The sequence below is a fragment of the Urocampus carinirostris genome, chromosome 11, assembly GCF_059441175.1.
Source record: "Urocampus carinirostris isolate Australia breed hairy pipefish chromosome 11, RoL_Ucar_1.0, whole genome shotgun sequence".
In the NCBI taxonomy this organism is placed as follows: Eukaryota; Metazoa; Chordata; class Actinopteri; order Syngnathiformes; family Syngnathidae; genus Urocampus; species Urocampus carinirostris.
In genome coordinates, this window is record NC_142359.1 from 32,507,457 (window position 1) to 32,525,076 (window position 17,620).

Sequence of the window (17,620 nt, forward strand, 5' to 3'; positions counted from 1 at the left end):
CGTCGTTCCGCGTCATTTCCGCGTCATTTCCTCGTGTTGACCACGTGTGCGGCACGCGGTTTAAGCACGTGCTCAAACTTTTGAGCTGATCAAAAGTTTTGAACGCGGCCAACCACGTGAAAATTTGCGACCGCGAGTAAAGCACAGCTCTATCTCGTCTATATGGCGGTCTCTAAACGTCCAACAGCGCCCAACGACATCTGCTTCACGGCCAGAAATTTCTGGCCGTGGATCAGCCTCAATACGCTCGTGAAAGGCTGCGTACCCGCGCTCTGAATAATTGAGCAGGGCAAAACTTTTTTGCGCTGCCACCCGCGCGCGAATTTCCGAACTCGTGTCAAGCACTGTATCTCGTCTGAATGGCGAACTCAATGCGTCCAATAGCGTCCGCCTCAAAGGCAGAAATTTATGGCCGTGATTCAGCCGCAAATGTCTGTGTGACCGGCCCCTAATGTTATGTCTTACGGCCTTCAGTATTCTTTGTGAAGGCTTCTGGACAGATTACTTACACTGGCAACAAGAAATAACGGAAATGTTATTGGTTAAATACTCAAATGTGAAAGCACAAGTCTGGAGGCAGTGCAACCAGAGAGAAAGCAATGAGAGGCAATTTGGAATCATTTAATAAGTATTCGTGGACAAAATATAACATCATATGATTTTGATATTTGTTTAGGCCAGTTGAGAAGGGCTTGCGGGCCCTGACAGTTCACCCCTGCGTAAACTGGACCTTCGCAGGACCAAACTATTCATCTCTCGTCGCTCCTTTCCAAAGGTATTCAATATTCGGTACAAGGGGCCTCTATTTATATCGCAGCACATTCCGGGCAAAAGGCCTCATCTCCCGTCTCGCCGTTCATCTCCCATCATCCTTCACTCCCGCTCTATTTCGTTCCTGGCCCCAAAGCAAATAGGGTTCATTACATTTTTAATGTTGTTTGTAATTGCTTGGCGCTCTCAACACGTCGACCAAAAAAAAAAAAAAAAAAAGGCCTTTTGCGGAGTGTTTGTTTATGCCTAGTGCGTGGGGATCTCCATCAGACTGGTACACGTGTAACAAAGACAAACATTTCTGGCTGTGAGCATCACTCGAGGCAAGCAGGTCGTAAAAAAAACGTGATTTTGTGCCTCCAATTTTAGAAATTCAAGCACTCGTTTCCAACTGACACGAAGGGTGTTTTGTCTGCGCGACAATCCAACAATCAAACACAAAAATGTCTTCCTGCTGCTCATAATGCGTCTTCCTATTTGAGCAATATTTATAGAACGGAAGAGAAAATTGAAAGACTCCAATGCGGGGCTGACGGCAAGACAAAAAGTGCGTATTGTGTCTTTCCCAGGCTGCCAACTTGGTACTCGTCAAAACACAGAGCCTCTCTGTGAGCCTACAGGATTTCTTACGGACGAACGACGGAGATGAGCGAAAGGTAATCCGAAGTATGAGTTTGGAGGTCACAAAGCATGACTTGATAGGAATCAAATCCTGCGAGTACAAGTTCACCTTCACGCGAATGTGAGTCTTCATGACCGATCTCCGCACACAAAAAACACAAAAAAACACCAGTGTGGAGTCACATGGTAAATTTACCAGAATGTGAATGTAAATTGGATTTTTTACTTTTAAAAGAGAAAGAGGTACAGCACACCCCCACAAATTTCCTACCCCGCCTTGTGACGTTTTCACTTGACTGTGTGGAAAAAGTTGATTATTTTGTTTGCCTCTCTTTAAGACATTTTCCCTACTATACAACAACACCAAATGATTTATTGTGTCCATTATAACTTGATGGTGGTGGTGCACGCACTTGTGTTCCCCAATTATTGAATTGTATTGCATTTTATTCATTGATATCATCGAAGGGAATCATTGTATGCAACGAGATTAGACATGGTAGTCCAAACCTTTAATAAAACTTTAACGGATAAATTAGATCAAAGACTGTCAGGATTAATAGGCGAAAATATAGCCCTGGAGAAAAAAACTGTCCCTGAAAATGGCTTATAAAACATTTAAAAAAATAATATCTTCATCTAGATGAGTAAATATTTGCAAAAAAATTGTCCGCAGAGTAAATTTCTATGCTTTGTTTAGTACTGCAATGACTAATTTTCTTAGACAACCCATTGCAATACAGAACTCTCGAGTGCCCTCTCATGGTTGTAAGAGAAGTTTAGGAAAACATTTTCAAAAATGCCACCAATGTACCTACCAGTAGCAGAGAATAAGAAAAAATATATGATTAGGAAGCTCTGGAAAATATGTCATCAGCAAACAAAAAAGATCAACATATAGCGCTCGAGAAGCGGTGACCTGGCCTTTGGACGTTTTCACTCGATGGTGTGGAGTAAGGAGATTTTTTAGCTCCTCTTTACAGTGTTTCACCAAATACACGACATCAACAACAAATGACTTTGCGTACCCAAAACTCGTAATTCAAACTTCACGTTACGCATTTCACGGCAGCTATTGGTTTGCATAACAGCATTGTAAAAAAGATGAAATACTGTTGGCTAAACTAGCAAAATGCCTTTGTCTCTTGGGAATCTCGTGGGCTTCGTATTTACTATGCGAGTCTGCATTTTTTTCCATCTTCACAACACTGGTAAAATTCGCCCTATGCTGTCTCAATCGGATGCAGGGATTATAACTCATGCGTTTGTTACCTCCCGTCTCGATTACTGTAATGCATTACTCTCCGGTCTCCCGAAGTTCAAAATCAAGAGCCTTCAGCTGGTACAAAATGCTGCATCGAGGCTTTTAACTAAGACAAGAAAGTTTGATCACATTACCCCGATTTTAGCTAACCTGCATTGGCTCCCTGTTAGCTTAATATGGGATTTTAAGGTTCTGTTGGTAGTATACAAAATCATGCAAGGTCTTCCTCATATTTCAGATTTAATTTCCCCCTATGTTCCGGTCCAGAGCCTTCGCTCTGAAAATGCTGGTCTACTAGTAATCCCAAGAGCCAAGAAGAGATCCGCAGGTTTGAGAGCATTCTCCATTTGGGCCCCTGAAATTCAATCTGCAACCTCAGTGGAAATGTTTAAATCTAAGCTTAAAACACACTTCTATTGTATAGCATTTGAATAATCTATATTTTATGTTGACAATATCTGTGTATTATTTCCCCTTATGTAATTTTTAGTTCAGGGAATTGTGTCATAATAGTCTGTGTTTTGCAATAATCTGTGGTCTGTGCAGCCCTTTGAGACTCTTTGTGATTAAGGGCTATACACATAAACATGACTTGACTTGGCATTACGATGCCGTATTTTTTTGTTCTGTATTTATTTGGTTTGGGTCCCGAAGCTTGCAGTGACGCTAAAGGGGGAAGAAAAAACAAGATAAACATGAAAACAAAGCTTGCGATTATCAAGAAATACAAAGACGGTACACGCATGGCTACCCTCACTTAGTTACATGGCAGAAACCAATCCAGGATAGGGGTTATTATTAAAAACAATACACTTGTTCCTCCACTTTACCAGCCTAAGGCAAGTTACACTAAAGGTATATGAATTTGCTTTTTTCTTTACACGTACATTTATTTATGTCATCAAATTATGTATGTTATTTTGTATTTTAATGTATTTGTCTGGGTTACCGGAAGTTTGCATCTCCATGGATGTTTATCCGAGCTATATGGCAATTTCGCTTTGCGATCTCCACCTCAGAATGGATTATTGCTTGGGGGTCCAGTGTATTTGCGATTTAAATCCGAGAATCGCATATAGCATGATATGCTGTTTTTTATTTGATGTTCTGACCGAGAACAAACCCACCTGCTAGAAGCCTTGCCGTATCTCCAGGTTGAGTGGTCATAAAGCTTGATTTGATTCGAATTAAACCTGCAAGTGCAAGTTCAAATCCACGTGAACGTGATTCTTCAAAACCAATCTTCCTTCCCCTAAAAAATTAGAAACTCAGCCTGGGGTCAGACAATAAATTTACCTGGATGGATAAGTAAATTTTGCAAGAGATGATTGGTGAGTCAAACTTAGAGAAGCTGATATTGCAGATGAAATGTTCATTTCTGCGAATTTCCTGACCCAGAACACGACTCTGCCCGCTCTTCGTATCTCCGGTGTATAAGGCCATGCCGTGTCCTTTCCACTGCATTACACATGCACACGGCCCCGGTTTCACACTGGAATAGATAACCCAAAGGGAGTGTGGACGTCAGTGCAAGTACTCAGAGGGAAGGGTTTTTTAATGTACAAAAAGTACAAGCATCTCTGCGGCTTCGCATGTATAACTCATTCTGTGCACCGTTCCGATCCTTTACTTTCCCCAAAACAGAAACTTTTTGACAATACAATAAAATCAAGAGTTTCCTGTATTTATTGTGTGATTTTGCTCAAATATGGCAGTCAATATTTTAAGATAGTAACTCAAACGCTTCCAAGAAACCTTGCATGTCTTTTCTCATCCGACTTTCAGTGACTCCAGCCTGGACCGACGACGGTATTTCACGCAGACAAAATAGAATTTCAGACTTCTGAGGCAGCCACTTGATGATCACTGACATTGCCAGAGCACTGCACGGTAACCTCCTCGGACTTTAAATCTTCAAACTCGGAGCGAGGGAGAGAGAAAAAAAACGATGAGGCGGTTGATGATGTCGCACTCGAGTGAACACGAGGAGAAAAATAAGTATCAATTTCTGGGGAAGGGGGGGTGTGCTTTAAATCAGGAACGGTTTCGCCGAGACGACTTTATCGTTCAATCTGCCCACCCGCTCTGTAGGCGTTAGACAAGCGAGAGACGAGCCCCCCGCCTCGCTAGAACAATAATCATCTCGTCCAAGTGCCACCTCATGACCTGTAAATTGATTAAGGCGGTGGCAGAATAAAAAAAGATTGCCGCTATTTCTTCGAGGCTTGGCGGATCTTCTTTCTGACGTCGAGTGGAGATTGTGAAAAGGTGCGAGAGGGGATAATGGGAAAACGCAAAACTAATTGAGGGCATTTGAGAGCTCCCATAAAAAGATTTTGTCTCAAGACTGCGGGCTTCATTTGGGAAAATCTCTCTGCTAAATCACAGAAGATAACTAAGAAGGAACTGGAGACATGGCTTTGAAGTATATTTAGATAGCTGGGACTTTAGAATCTTGGCATCTTCACAGGATAAGAAGGAAGGTTACTTGAAACCTAAAACAGAGGGGCTGAAAAATAGTAATTAGAAATTATTGAACCACAAGCATTGTTTTTCTGAGAGATCATTGCCCGTTGATATTGGCGTCATAAATAACTACAGATTGTAAGGCTTGGCCTGAGCCTCAGCCTGGTTCTTTTTGCTAAAATGACTGCTAAGCTAAAGATAAGAATCAGGAGATGGAACATTCTCATTTAAATATTTACATGATGCCAGAAAAATTGAATACACCGTTGTGGAGCCTTTTTCGGCATAACACGGAAGAAATCTGTCTTATCTAAAAAACAGTTCCTAGTCTTATACTGTTTTAGCCGCTCACACACACAAAAGGGAGAGAGACTCACCCTCACCAACTTGTGACCGAATGGTCTTAACTGATTCAAACTGGATAATATAGGCAAAAGTGCTTATGAAATGAAATGAAATGATTTGCATTTATATAGCGCTTTTCAAGTCAATGACTTCCCGAAGCGCTTTACAATGTGCTCCACATATCCCAATAGCGGCCTTGCAGCCATGTAAGGCGCTAACCTGCTTATTGGGGGTATTAGGAGTTCAGTGTCTTACCCAAGGACACCTCGACTTATCTGGAAAGGCACCAAGCAAGGGCAAGCCACAGCCACCTAGCGGAGCAGCTCAGGTCTTAATCTAATTTAATCAGATCCAACTCTTAAAGGTATTTATGTCCTTAGAAATTATTGACTAGCGAGGATTGTTTTTTTAGAGACTACTAAAAATAAAATATTCAAGCTGAGTCATCAAAGTCATTTTGCATCACCAACCACATACGAACCAACACTACCACTTTAGGTTGTTAGACTACCGCTTTTCTCCCTTTAAAAACGCCTATTGATTTTTTTTTTAATTTACCCTTTTTTTAAATGTATACAAGAACTAAACAACAACACTCAAGACTGGTATTTTAGTCTTAAAGCTGCTTTATTTTGAAGTGTGTTTATAAACTTCTCCAACGATTATATTAGATATCTGTTTTGGTAAAAGTTTACCACTTCTACTTTTAAACAAGCAAATATTGTTATTCTGGAGACAGATTTTGTTTCACGCGTGTAAATAGAGTGTACGATAGCATCTAATGCTTTTTAATTTCAAAATGTTTGCCTATATGCAACCAGCATGTTAGCCAACAAGAGGTCTTCACAATACACCAAAGCTTAAAAACTGAGGCCATGTTTTTGAACCTATTACACACAGTCATACACCTTTAACCTTTTTTCTGACTTACCATTGTTCCAAATAATATTTCCCTTTAATTCTACTATGAAAGTGGAATTGAAGAAGAAATTAAACAAGAGGACTTTACAATTTTCCGTATCCAGGAGCGTCTGCACCTCCAGGCCGCGGATGAATGAAGCCCTTGTTTAATCTCCAACCTACATACAGTCAATGTTTACCTTGAATTTGTTTATTTTCTCCACTCCCGAAGGAGGGAAACAAAAAGGGGCAGCGAGCTCAGTGTTTGCAGGATTCAAGCTTAAAATTGTCCCCGGGGAAGGTTGTGAGACGCAGTTTCAGTCGATTCCGAGTGACAGCAGGAAAGCAAGTGAACAAAGAATGTAACCATCTATCAGTTACTAACGCACGGCATTTACAGTCACTGGTAAAGCGGTGGAATATGCTAGACCGAAACTACAATAGGAAGATGTCCAGCAGGGATGCTGATTTTTTATTTATTATCATGCCGGATAAAAAAATTTGCATCTGACATTTCGTGCCATGAAGAAAAAGAAAAGGTCCTCGACTAAATTATAATTTACAAAACTACAGGGAATAACGTCTACGTCATTTTATAAACTTATTCACCTCGGGGTTTTTTTTATCTGAGCAGATATAGAAAATACCATATATTTGTGGACAAGTTACAGAATGAATTCAGGTTGTGAAGGAATAAGATGGTTAAGTACGTGTAACTCCAGTGATACTTTGTTACAAGTGCAGTTGAACGAAAATGTTTATTCCCACCAAACCCACACAGGCTGTCACATTCAATCCAGCTATCCAGCAGATTGTAAAACACAAGCTACAGTCAAAGCAGAAGTTATGCATGGACTGGACATAGTAGGGGCAGCACGGCGACGCAGTGGTTTGCGCTTGTGCGGCACAGTTCATGTCATGGGAACCTGTCGTGGGTTCAAATCCAGCTCCAGACTTCCTGTGCGGAGTTTGTATGTTCTCCCCGTGCTTGCGTGGGTTTCCTCCGGGCACTCCCGTTTCCTCCCACGTTCCAAAAACATGCATTTAAGGTGAATTGGCCGGTCCAAATTGTCCCTAGGTGTGAATGAGCGAATGAGTTGTCTGTCCCTGTGTGCCCTGCGATTGGCTGGCAACCAGTTCAGGGTATCCCCTGCCACCTGCCCGGAGATGGCTGGGATGGGCTCCAGCCCCCCGCGACCCTAATGAGGATAAGCGGTGCGGCTGATGAGATGAGATGGACATAGTAGGCATTGACTGCAAGCAATATCTCTGCAAAGAAGATACAGAAAGTGTGCATTTTTGCCACTCATGCATCGTAACGTATACTTGAATACACATGCAAGGTCTTGCACAGAATCTGTACAATAATGTTATTATGTATTTGTTTTGGAACAAGTAATCTAATAAATCTTGGTCCTTCGTGGCTGTTGTTTGTTTGGTCTTGTAAAGTTATATTTGTGCTTTGACTTGTTGTGCTTTTCATTTTACAGTTCTATTAAAGTTTTATAAGAAGGATTTTAGCTTCGTTCTTAAAATGAATATCTATAGGTTGAAACTGACCCTTACATTATAGATGTTATTATCGTTGGCCAGTCTTTTGTCATTGTTTACTGTGAAAAGATTCTGTAAGCATGAGTAGTAGACAGAGAGAACCTGCGTTTATGATAGCAATCGTTAGCACAACAGTGAAACTGGAAAATCAAATCACTCCTTTTTTTTTTCGTTGACTCCCATGTGATTTGTGAGTCACGATGCATGAAAAACCCGAACTAGGCGAGTTTTGACCAGGTTTCTTTCTCTCGATTACTTGGATGATTGGAGATCTCGGTAATCCGAGTGGCAGGCTACCCCAGACCAATTACGGCAGGATCTGATTCATCATAGAGCTTCACATCAAGGTCCGGATAGGAATTAGATTATTATTATGGACTGGGAACTGATGAACTTTGAGAAACCATCTATACCTATGCATTTGGGATCCCTTAAATTGGAAAACTTTAGAATTGTGTTTTCCTTACTTGTTGGAGGTAAATGTTGAAACTAACTGAAATTGGCGTAGATGACCCATCATCAATCTGACATAGAAATAAAACAGGGTTACGATTCAAAAAAAGCTAAATTTTTGAGTTTTTCCTCATGTAGGTTTTAGATCAGGGGATTGTGTAATAATAATCCGTGGTTTCCAATAATCTATGGTCTTTTCAGCCCTTTGAGACTCCTTGTGATTAAGGGCTATACAAATAAACATGACTTGACGTGACTCGACTTTAAACTGCCTGGTGTTGTTCAAATTATTTTGGACTCTGTTGTCTCATCTCATCTCATCTCATTAGCTACACCGCTTATCCTCAGTAGGATCGCGGGGGTGCTAGAGCCCATCCCAGCAATCATCGGGCAGTGGGCAGGGGACACCCTGAACTGGTTGCCAGCCAATTGCAGGGCACACAGGGACAGACAACTCACTCGCTCATTCACACCTAGGGACAATTTGGACCGGCCAATTCACCTGAAATGCATGTCTTTGGAATGTGGGAGGAAACCGGAGTGCCTGGAGGAAACCCACGCAAGCACGGGGAGAACAGACTGTTATCTCTATTAATTTTACCACTCACCAAATCTAGAAACCGTCCAGTAACTTTGCTTCCCTCTGCCTAACAGCAAAGGTGCTACATTTGTTCAAATGACAAATCAAATTACCCTGGTTCATTATCGTGCATTTTTTGTTGTTGTTTTTTATAAGTCACAAATGAAAGAACAGAATGTTTTGCTTCTGTCTAAATTGCCCTTCAATTCTGAACCGACCCATAAATTGTTTGACTCGCATCCCCTCATGGTGTCATTTTCTGCCTGAGCGGGTGCCTTGATTTTGTGCCTTTGATTTTCATTTCCGACAAAATAAAACATAGGGGAAAAAACAAGAGTATGATGTTTTCAGGCAAAAATCAGACTCCGTGACCGGCTTTAAAGCGCCGACCTGGTATTTATTTTAATTCCATTTGTCAAGTGGACAGCATTTTGGCCAGGAATGAAAAGGCATACCTCGTGACGCGATAAGCACGCATGGGCCATATCCACTGCAGGTATGACATTATTTATGTTCCCACTGCTGACGCTGCCTCTTCAACCACGTGGTGAGCCCGTTATCGCAATATTAGAGCCTGCGTTACGATATTAGAGAACGCCGCCGCGGTTGAGAGCAGCTACTGTGCTTAAGAAGAGTATTAACCTTTCCAACGATGTTACCATATAATCGGAAGCGCGGCGTGGCGCATGCTGGCATTTGTCTTGGAGAAGGCGCCGGGCGCTAAATGCCAGCAGTAATGAAAGCAGCACTGTGCCCGGGTTTCTGCTTTTCCAATCACCACACTGATGTCCTCCCCAGTTCGGACGTCATTTGGATCTTTAAATGTAGGCTCAATCTCATCTTGTCATGTATTTGTCAGACAAACCCAATGCGTTACACAAGGAGTCGAACCCCTGTTGGGGTTTGAGCACAAACCCGTTTATTCAACAACACAATGAGACTCAGAGAGAGCGACCAGGACTGCTGAGGAGGGGCATCTTGGGGGTGAAACTTTTGAAAATAATATTTGAGGGATATCTTAAAGAGAATACCTGGTGAAGAAACTTTTGAGAGAAGCTTGTGATCTTTGTAGGGGAATATCCTGAGAAAAGTACAAAGACAATAAGCAACATGGAGTAGGGGCCGGAGTCTTTTGAGGAGAGGATGGCTAATGGCTAAAAAAGATTTAGTCAATTTTAGACTCCATTAAACCAAATATGGACGTCTAAAATTGGTGGTGTTGAACATACCTGGTTCACAATTAGTCCAGACCAGAGGTATAATCTTCAGCCCATACTCGAGTTTGACCAGTTTTTTTGGCTTAAATGTCAATCATTACGTTTAGGTCAGGCAGGATTCCCTCTCACTGACCATTGTATTTTTTCATTATCGAGGCGTCATGTTCTTCTCTGTCTCTTTGATTTGCTCTTTCTTGAAGCAATAAGCAGTTTTTAAGTATATACTGCTGCTGTGATCTTAAGACCAATTTTCAAATTTCAACACGTAAAAAAGACACACAGCCTTTTTAATGGAAACATGCAGGCCACATCAGTCGGGTAAATGACCCCGTTAAGACAATGTATGTACTGTACATTGAGAATAAATCATAATTTTCTCATTTCACAACCGATTATTATGCGGGTGACTAAATTGGGAAGGTAAACACGTGCTGTAATGACACTTGGGCAGCTGCTGAGGAGGTGTTCCAAGGAGCCTCTTCCAGAGCAAAGGGGGCAGGAGGGTAATTCGCTCTTTCCCCACACATGAAGGTTCGCTGGGCTTTGTAGGACATCGTAAACTGCCTGCACAAGGAACCGGACACGGTGGAAGTCTGCTTGCATGACGTTCGACCAGGTCACTTTGCGCTGTAATGTGTTCTCCCACCTTGTCCATGCTCCTTGCTTCCGGAGTCACCAGCTCTTCCTCCACACCTGCTCGGACCTCTTCCTGGAGAAGATGGTGTCTCTCCTTCCCTTGGGCTTGACTCACTTTGGTCTTTGGAAAGAAGCCCAGACCTGCTCTCCCCAATGCCAGGACCCCAACCATAGTCTTCTGCCTCAATTGTAACTCTGCCACCTCCACCTCCTTCTGAGCTCTCCACTTCCTTCCGGTTCTCACTTCAACCCCAGCTAATGACACCTTGCTGTCCTTGGAATCCCTGTACTGAAGAGACTCTCTAGTAGATGCCGCCTTGAACTCCTCAGTAAGCCCGCTGAAGGGTAGCTGGACGGTATTGCTTGACCCTAACCTTAACCGTAACGCGTTTTTTTTTATTTTTTATTTTTTATTTTATTTTATTTATTTTTATTCATTCTATTTTTTTAATTTACCTCACCCTAACACTAACCTGAACCCTAACCCTAACGTCAACCCAAAGCCTATATTTTTATTTAGGTTTTTTTTTTTTAATTTATTTTATTTATTTATTTTTATTTTTTAATGTTTAATATTTACCCAACCCAAACCCTAACACTAAACCCTAACCCTAACCCTAACCCTAACCGTAACCCTAGCCCTTTTTTATGTTTAATATTTAAGCAACCCTAACCATAACCCTACCCCTATTTTTAATGTATTTTTTATTATTTTTTATTTTAAATTGTAAAAAAAATATATGTTTAATATTTACGCAACCCTAACCCTAACCCTAACCCTAACCCTATTTTAATTTTTTTTTTCTTTTTTTTAAATTTTAAATTTATTTTATATTTAATTTTTACTCAACCCTAACTCTAACCCTTGCCCTAACCCTATTTTTATTTTTTATTTTTATTTTTTTTTTTGAATTTTTTTTTTATGTTTAATATTTACGCAACCCTAACCTTAACCCTAACCCTAACCCTAACCCTAACCCTAACCCTAACCCTAACCCTAACCCTAACCCTAACCCACGGTAAATATTCGTAAGAAACAAAAGGAAATTCTGAGAGGAGAAATCCAAGAATTCCACCGAAAGCTTAAATTAGCAGCCTTCTTCGACAGGTCAGAAGATTCAGAACAAAAACATTTCATACCAAAATCTGATTGGGAACCAAGAAACAACCAAATCCCTAACATAATAACACAAGTGATTGAGGATAACCAAAGCCTAAACACATTAAACCCGCAGTCTCACAGAGACAAAGATAACCTTAGCAGAGGAGAATGTGAAGCTCTCTTTCAATTAGCTAACAACAAACAGATAGTTATTAAACCAGCGGACAAGGGTAGTGCAATAGTTATCCTAGACAGAACACAATATATATATGAAGCACACAGACAATTAAACAATACGTCACATTATAAGAAATTAACAAAACCAATATACCCAGAAACAGCCCAGAAAATAGAAGATATCCTACAAACACTTCTAGAAAATGAATATATAACTAAAAAACAAAAACGCTACCTAATAGGGGAAGAGGAAGCCAGACCCCGTAGATTTTACCTGCTACCTAAAATACACAAATCACCACTATCATGGACTATTCCGTATGAAGTGCCGACAGGAAGACCAATTGTCTCAGATTGCGGCAGTGAATCCTACAGGATCGCGGAATACATAGACCACTTCCTCACTCCACTATCCACAAAACATAATAGCTACATTAAAGATACATATGATTTCGTAAACAAAATAAAACAGATTAAAATAACGCAGGAAACAATCTTATTTACCATTGACATAGATAGCCTCTACACAAAAATAAACACAGTCGCAGGGTTAACAGCAGTAAAGCGCTGGACGGAAAAATACCCGGACGACAAACGCCCAGACACAGAACTAATACAACTCCTAGAAATTAACCTCACTAGGAACGACTTTGATTCAACAAGGAATTCTACTTACAGATCAGTGGTACAGCCATGGGCAAAAAATTTGCACCTGCCTATGCTAACATCTACATGGCACATTGGGAGGAAACAGCTTTTGAAAAATGCGACAAATTACCCACCAATTACTTTAGATACTTGGATGACATTTGGGGAACATGGACACATAATATAGAGGAATTCCACCAATTCCTACAAATCCTCAACACACACCATAATACAATTAAAGTCAAACATTCCACAAATGACCATTAGATAGATTTTTTAGACACAACCACTTACAAAGGACCCTCATTCACCCAAACACAAACTTTAGACACTAAGGCCTTCTTCAAAGACACAGACACACATGCACTCTTACACAAAAACAGCCTACATCCAAAACACACCTATAGGGGCTTAATAAAATCACAGTTGCTCAGATTCCACAGAATCTGCTCACAAAATACGGACTTTGTAAAGGCTACTCAAACCCTGTTCAAGGCACTGTGACCGAGAGGATACTCTAGATCTTTCCTCAGGCAAGTCCGTAAAACATTCTTAACCACAGGGCAACGGGACACACAGAAAATTATCCCCCTAATAAGTACCTACTCAGAATTTAGCCAAAATGCTAATAGAAAAATTAGACAAAATATAAACCACACTACAGAACACAGACATAATCCAAGATTACAAAATCATCTCAGCCTTTAAAAGAAACAAAAACCTAAAAGACTACTTAGTAAAAAGTAAATTACCAGAAATCAACATAACACAAACGCAGGGCCCCACATTCTACAAACAAGCCACCACAGTTAGGAACACCGTCACCAACACAAACTACCTAATTAAACAAACAATCACACCTACTACGGAAAACTGTATATATGTCATAAAGTGTAAACACTGTGACATTAAATATATAGGAGAGACAGGAAATTCTATCAGATGTAGATTAGCACAACACATTTACAACATTAGGAATATTAGACAAAATAATACACATCTTGTCGCCCACTTCATTCAACATGGACTACAGGCTTTAGAAATATGGGGCCTGCAAACAAATAGCAATTGGACACAAAGGGAAAGACGCAGGGCAGAAAGACACTGGATAGAAAGGCTTAACACTCTTTTCCCAGATGGACTAAACGAACGGAGGTGAGAAACGCTCCAGTTTCCTGGATGGCCAGTGCAGAAACTTGTTTTCCCAAGGACCTCCCAAAAATTTTTTGGGGGGACCTTGAGAAAGTAAGATTGCTTCCTAACCTAACCCTAACCCTAACCCTAAACAATCACACCTACTACGGAAAACTGTATATATGTCATAAAGTGTAAACACTGTGACATTAAATATATAGGAGAGACAGGAAATTCTATCAGATGTAGATTAGCATAACACATTTACAACATTAGAAACATTAGACAAAATAACACACATCTTGTCGCCCACTTCATTCAACATGGACTACAGGCTTTAGAAATATGGGGCCTGCAAACAAACAGCAATTGGACACAAAGGGAAAGACGTAAGGCGGAAAGACACTGGATAGAAAGACTTAACACTCTTTTTCCAGATGGACTAAACGAACGCAGGTAAGACAAGTGCAGAAACTTGGTTTCCCAAGGACCTCCAATTTTTGGGGGGGACCTTGAGAAAGTAAGATTGCTTCCTAACCTAACCCTAACCCTAACCCTAAACTCAACCAAAACACTGACCCCAACCCTTTTTTGTCCGTTATTTTTCATTTTTATTTTTGTTTTTATTTTCGTTTTTAATTTCCTTTTTAATTGTATTTTTTATTTTTAATTGGTCCTGTGATACCTTAACCGTAACCTTAACCCTAACCTTAATTCTATTTGGCTAGAGTCAAGCACACATAATAACTAAACATGAATTCCCCTTAGCGCTTCCCAACCCGACACCAGACATTAAGCCCTCAGCACAACAAGGGGTAAGTTTCTGTTCCATGCAATCACCAATCAGCACAGAGGCCCGACACCACACACTGGTTTACCCCCTCTGCATCATATGCGTCAGTCAAGAAATCTTTAGCGGCCATCCTAAATTAGTGGCTGTGCTGAAAACGAGGGACAACAGTAGCTGTTTTTTACATGTTTGTTAGCGCAGATGCTTATCGGTTCTGCTGACAGTTCAAGAAATCCATGACGCTGTCTTTGATGGTAATATTCTTTCAGTGGTTTTGGAAATTAGACCAATGCGTCGTCTTAAAAGCGCTCAAATCAAAAGACACTCGCAAGGCATTCGCAATTGTTCTGAAACCCGAGTGAAAAATTGCACTTTGGATAGGCTAACCACGAAAAAGTTGCAGGCAAACGTTTTCCTAGGATATGGCGTCATTAGTGCGATGGCAAATGAATTTATTGTAGCGCTCTGTCACTTTTGTCTTTGACATTCCACTTTACCATGCCAACAGACTTGAGCGCGAGGGGATTAATTAGCTTTGCACGTCACTGGGAAACGACGCAAACCACGAAATGAGCTGTGAAATGTCAGAAAAAAATACATTTTTCTCTCCTTACCAACATTTGCGGAATTTCTGATGCGTTAAAAAAAGGGAAATCAACTTGAACAAGGTTATAGTTCATTCTATTGTTAATATGAAATTGAATTGAATTGACTTTATTGTCATTGATATCAACATCGTGAAACATGTTATGCAACGAGGCTAGGCATAGCACTTGAGGGTAAACATTTAATAAAGACTTCAAATATAAAAATAAGTCAAAAGCCTTATAATAGGGCAAACATATTTACAAAGTAGTGCTTAGAGAGTGGACAAAGTTGTTGGAATAGTGCGCCATAACCTGAGTGCAATAAACATTTAGCAGCAACATCTCAGCATACAGCCAGAATTCTCTCCAAATTTGATACAATACTATTACAGTAATCCCTCACTCTACCGCAGTATACCTTTCGCAGTTTGAATACTTTGTGGATTTTGAATTAAATTGAATTGTCTTTATTGTCATCTATGTCAACGCATTGAGCATTGTGTTCTGCAGCAGACAGTAGACAGAAAATGCTGTAGCAGGAGCAGATTTTGTGTGCGTGTGTGTATATGTCTTGGAAGGTATGACTTTGATAGGCTAGTTTACGCAGTCAAACAGTCCTAGTGGGTAGGCGCACAAGTCAATTTGTCCACCCAAAACAAACTGCGACGCACAGCTACAGCAAGTATTCCAGCAGCTAGTTACATTGAAATGAAACACATCGATTAAATGGGTTTTTGAGGAAAGTCAGGAGAGCGCAAAAAAACGGTGATCACCAGCGGGTGCTCTGTGGATTTTTATCAGTTCTGGGAAGGGATTGAGGCAGCGGTGGGAGACACAGCAGAAGTGCTGTCGCAGGTCCCGCTAAGTAACAAGCCACACCTGCTGAGCCTTGGGGGATGGTTGTATTTTAGCATCGCAAAGACCTGGCACAATTAGAGGATACCTGATGCTATTCAGTTTCTTTTTAAAAAATTGTACTTAAAATAATAAAATTTGTCCTATATAGCATTGGGTTGATCATTTTTCTCAAATTAAATATTTTCTTCTTAATCATTGTAGAAAATGATGAAAATGAGCCTTGTTTTTTCCTTCATCATTTGAAAAATCAGGTTAAATATTTTAAAATAGGAAAATATATACCCAAAATAGGCAAAATGCTGTGCCAATGGGGCGAGATTTTTTTTCCCATTATATTGTAAATGTAAATGACATCAAAACTGTTAGTTGGTCACTATGTAAACCTGAACAATGTTTCCATCTTTACTTGACTGCAAGTGTCAAAATGGCTGGGCAGAAATGTATCTTTCCTCTTTTTTGAAAAATCAGAATGAGCTATCTAAAATAAGAAAATATATACCTTATTTTCAGATGATACGTATTGCTGATTAAAGTAGCAAAACATTGTTTGCAATGGGAATCGAGCCTTGGTCTCATGGGTGAGAGTGCTGACACTTCACGGTACCAGCAACACTGATTTGCATAGTGCAGTCAGATTGGTTAAACAGTCTTCCCACTCCTTCACCTGTGCATCATTAACCTCTATGTTCAATATTTATACATAAACACATATATACATATCTATACGTAAAAAGATTGTATAGTATTTTGTTTTAATACTTTTTTGTTTTCTGTTTGTGTCTTTCCTAACATTATTCAAGCACTAGTGGAGAGGTGGAGAGACTGTTTGACCTATCAGAATGCACTATGCAAATCTGTGTTTCTGGCAGTTAAAATAAAGTGATAATGAGATAAGATCTAATGCATTTTTGCACGTTATCTGTAGCACTGGTGGCTATCGCCCTTACCACCATGACCAGGGTTCAAATCTCATTCTATACAATATATCGCAATTTGGGTCAGTAATGGTTATTTATTTATCAACCATTGTTCAAAAACAGGCTCAAGTACAGAAGTACACTGTTAAACCTCAAGTTGTAACGCAAACCTATAAATACTGTCTACATAAGTAATTTTATATAGTGCACTTTCAAATTTCTGGCCAATTTGGGGATTTTATTTGCGCCTTACAGTAAATATGGTACTTAAAATTAGTAACATTTTCTGCCAATAAAGTACGATTTTATGTGAGCAGCGCAATCTCAAGAGGTGGGTTTTTTGATACGTGAAATTTTGGAATTGAGATACACATTAAAGAATCAGATTCAAAAGATTGTAAGCAATTATGAAAGTCAAACGGCTTTGTTCGAGTACTTTAATGTTGCTTTAACTCGAGCTTCGTGGGGGAAAAAAATCTTGTCTGACTGAACATATAACATCAATAATTCATCTTCCTAAATGCGTCATCATGAAAAAGAAACCTTGAAAGTTCTAATTGATGCATGATCATAGCGGAAGAGACGTGAAACAGTTTTTTCCCA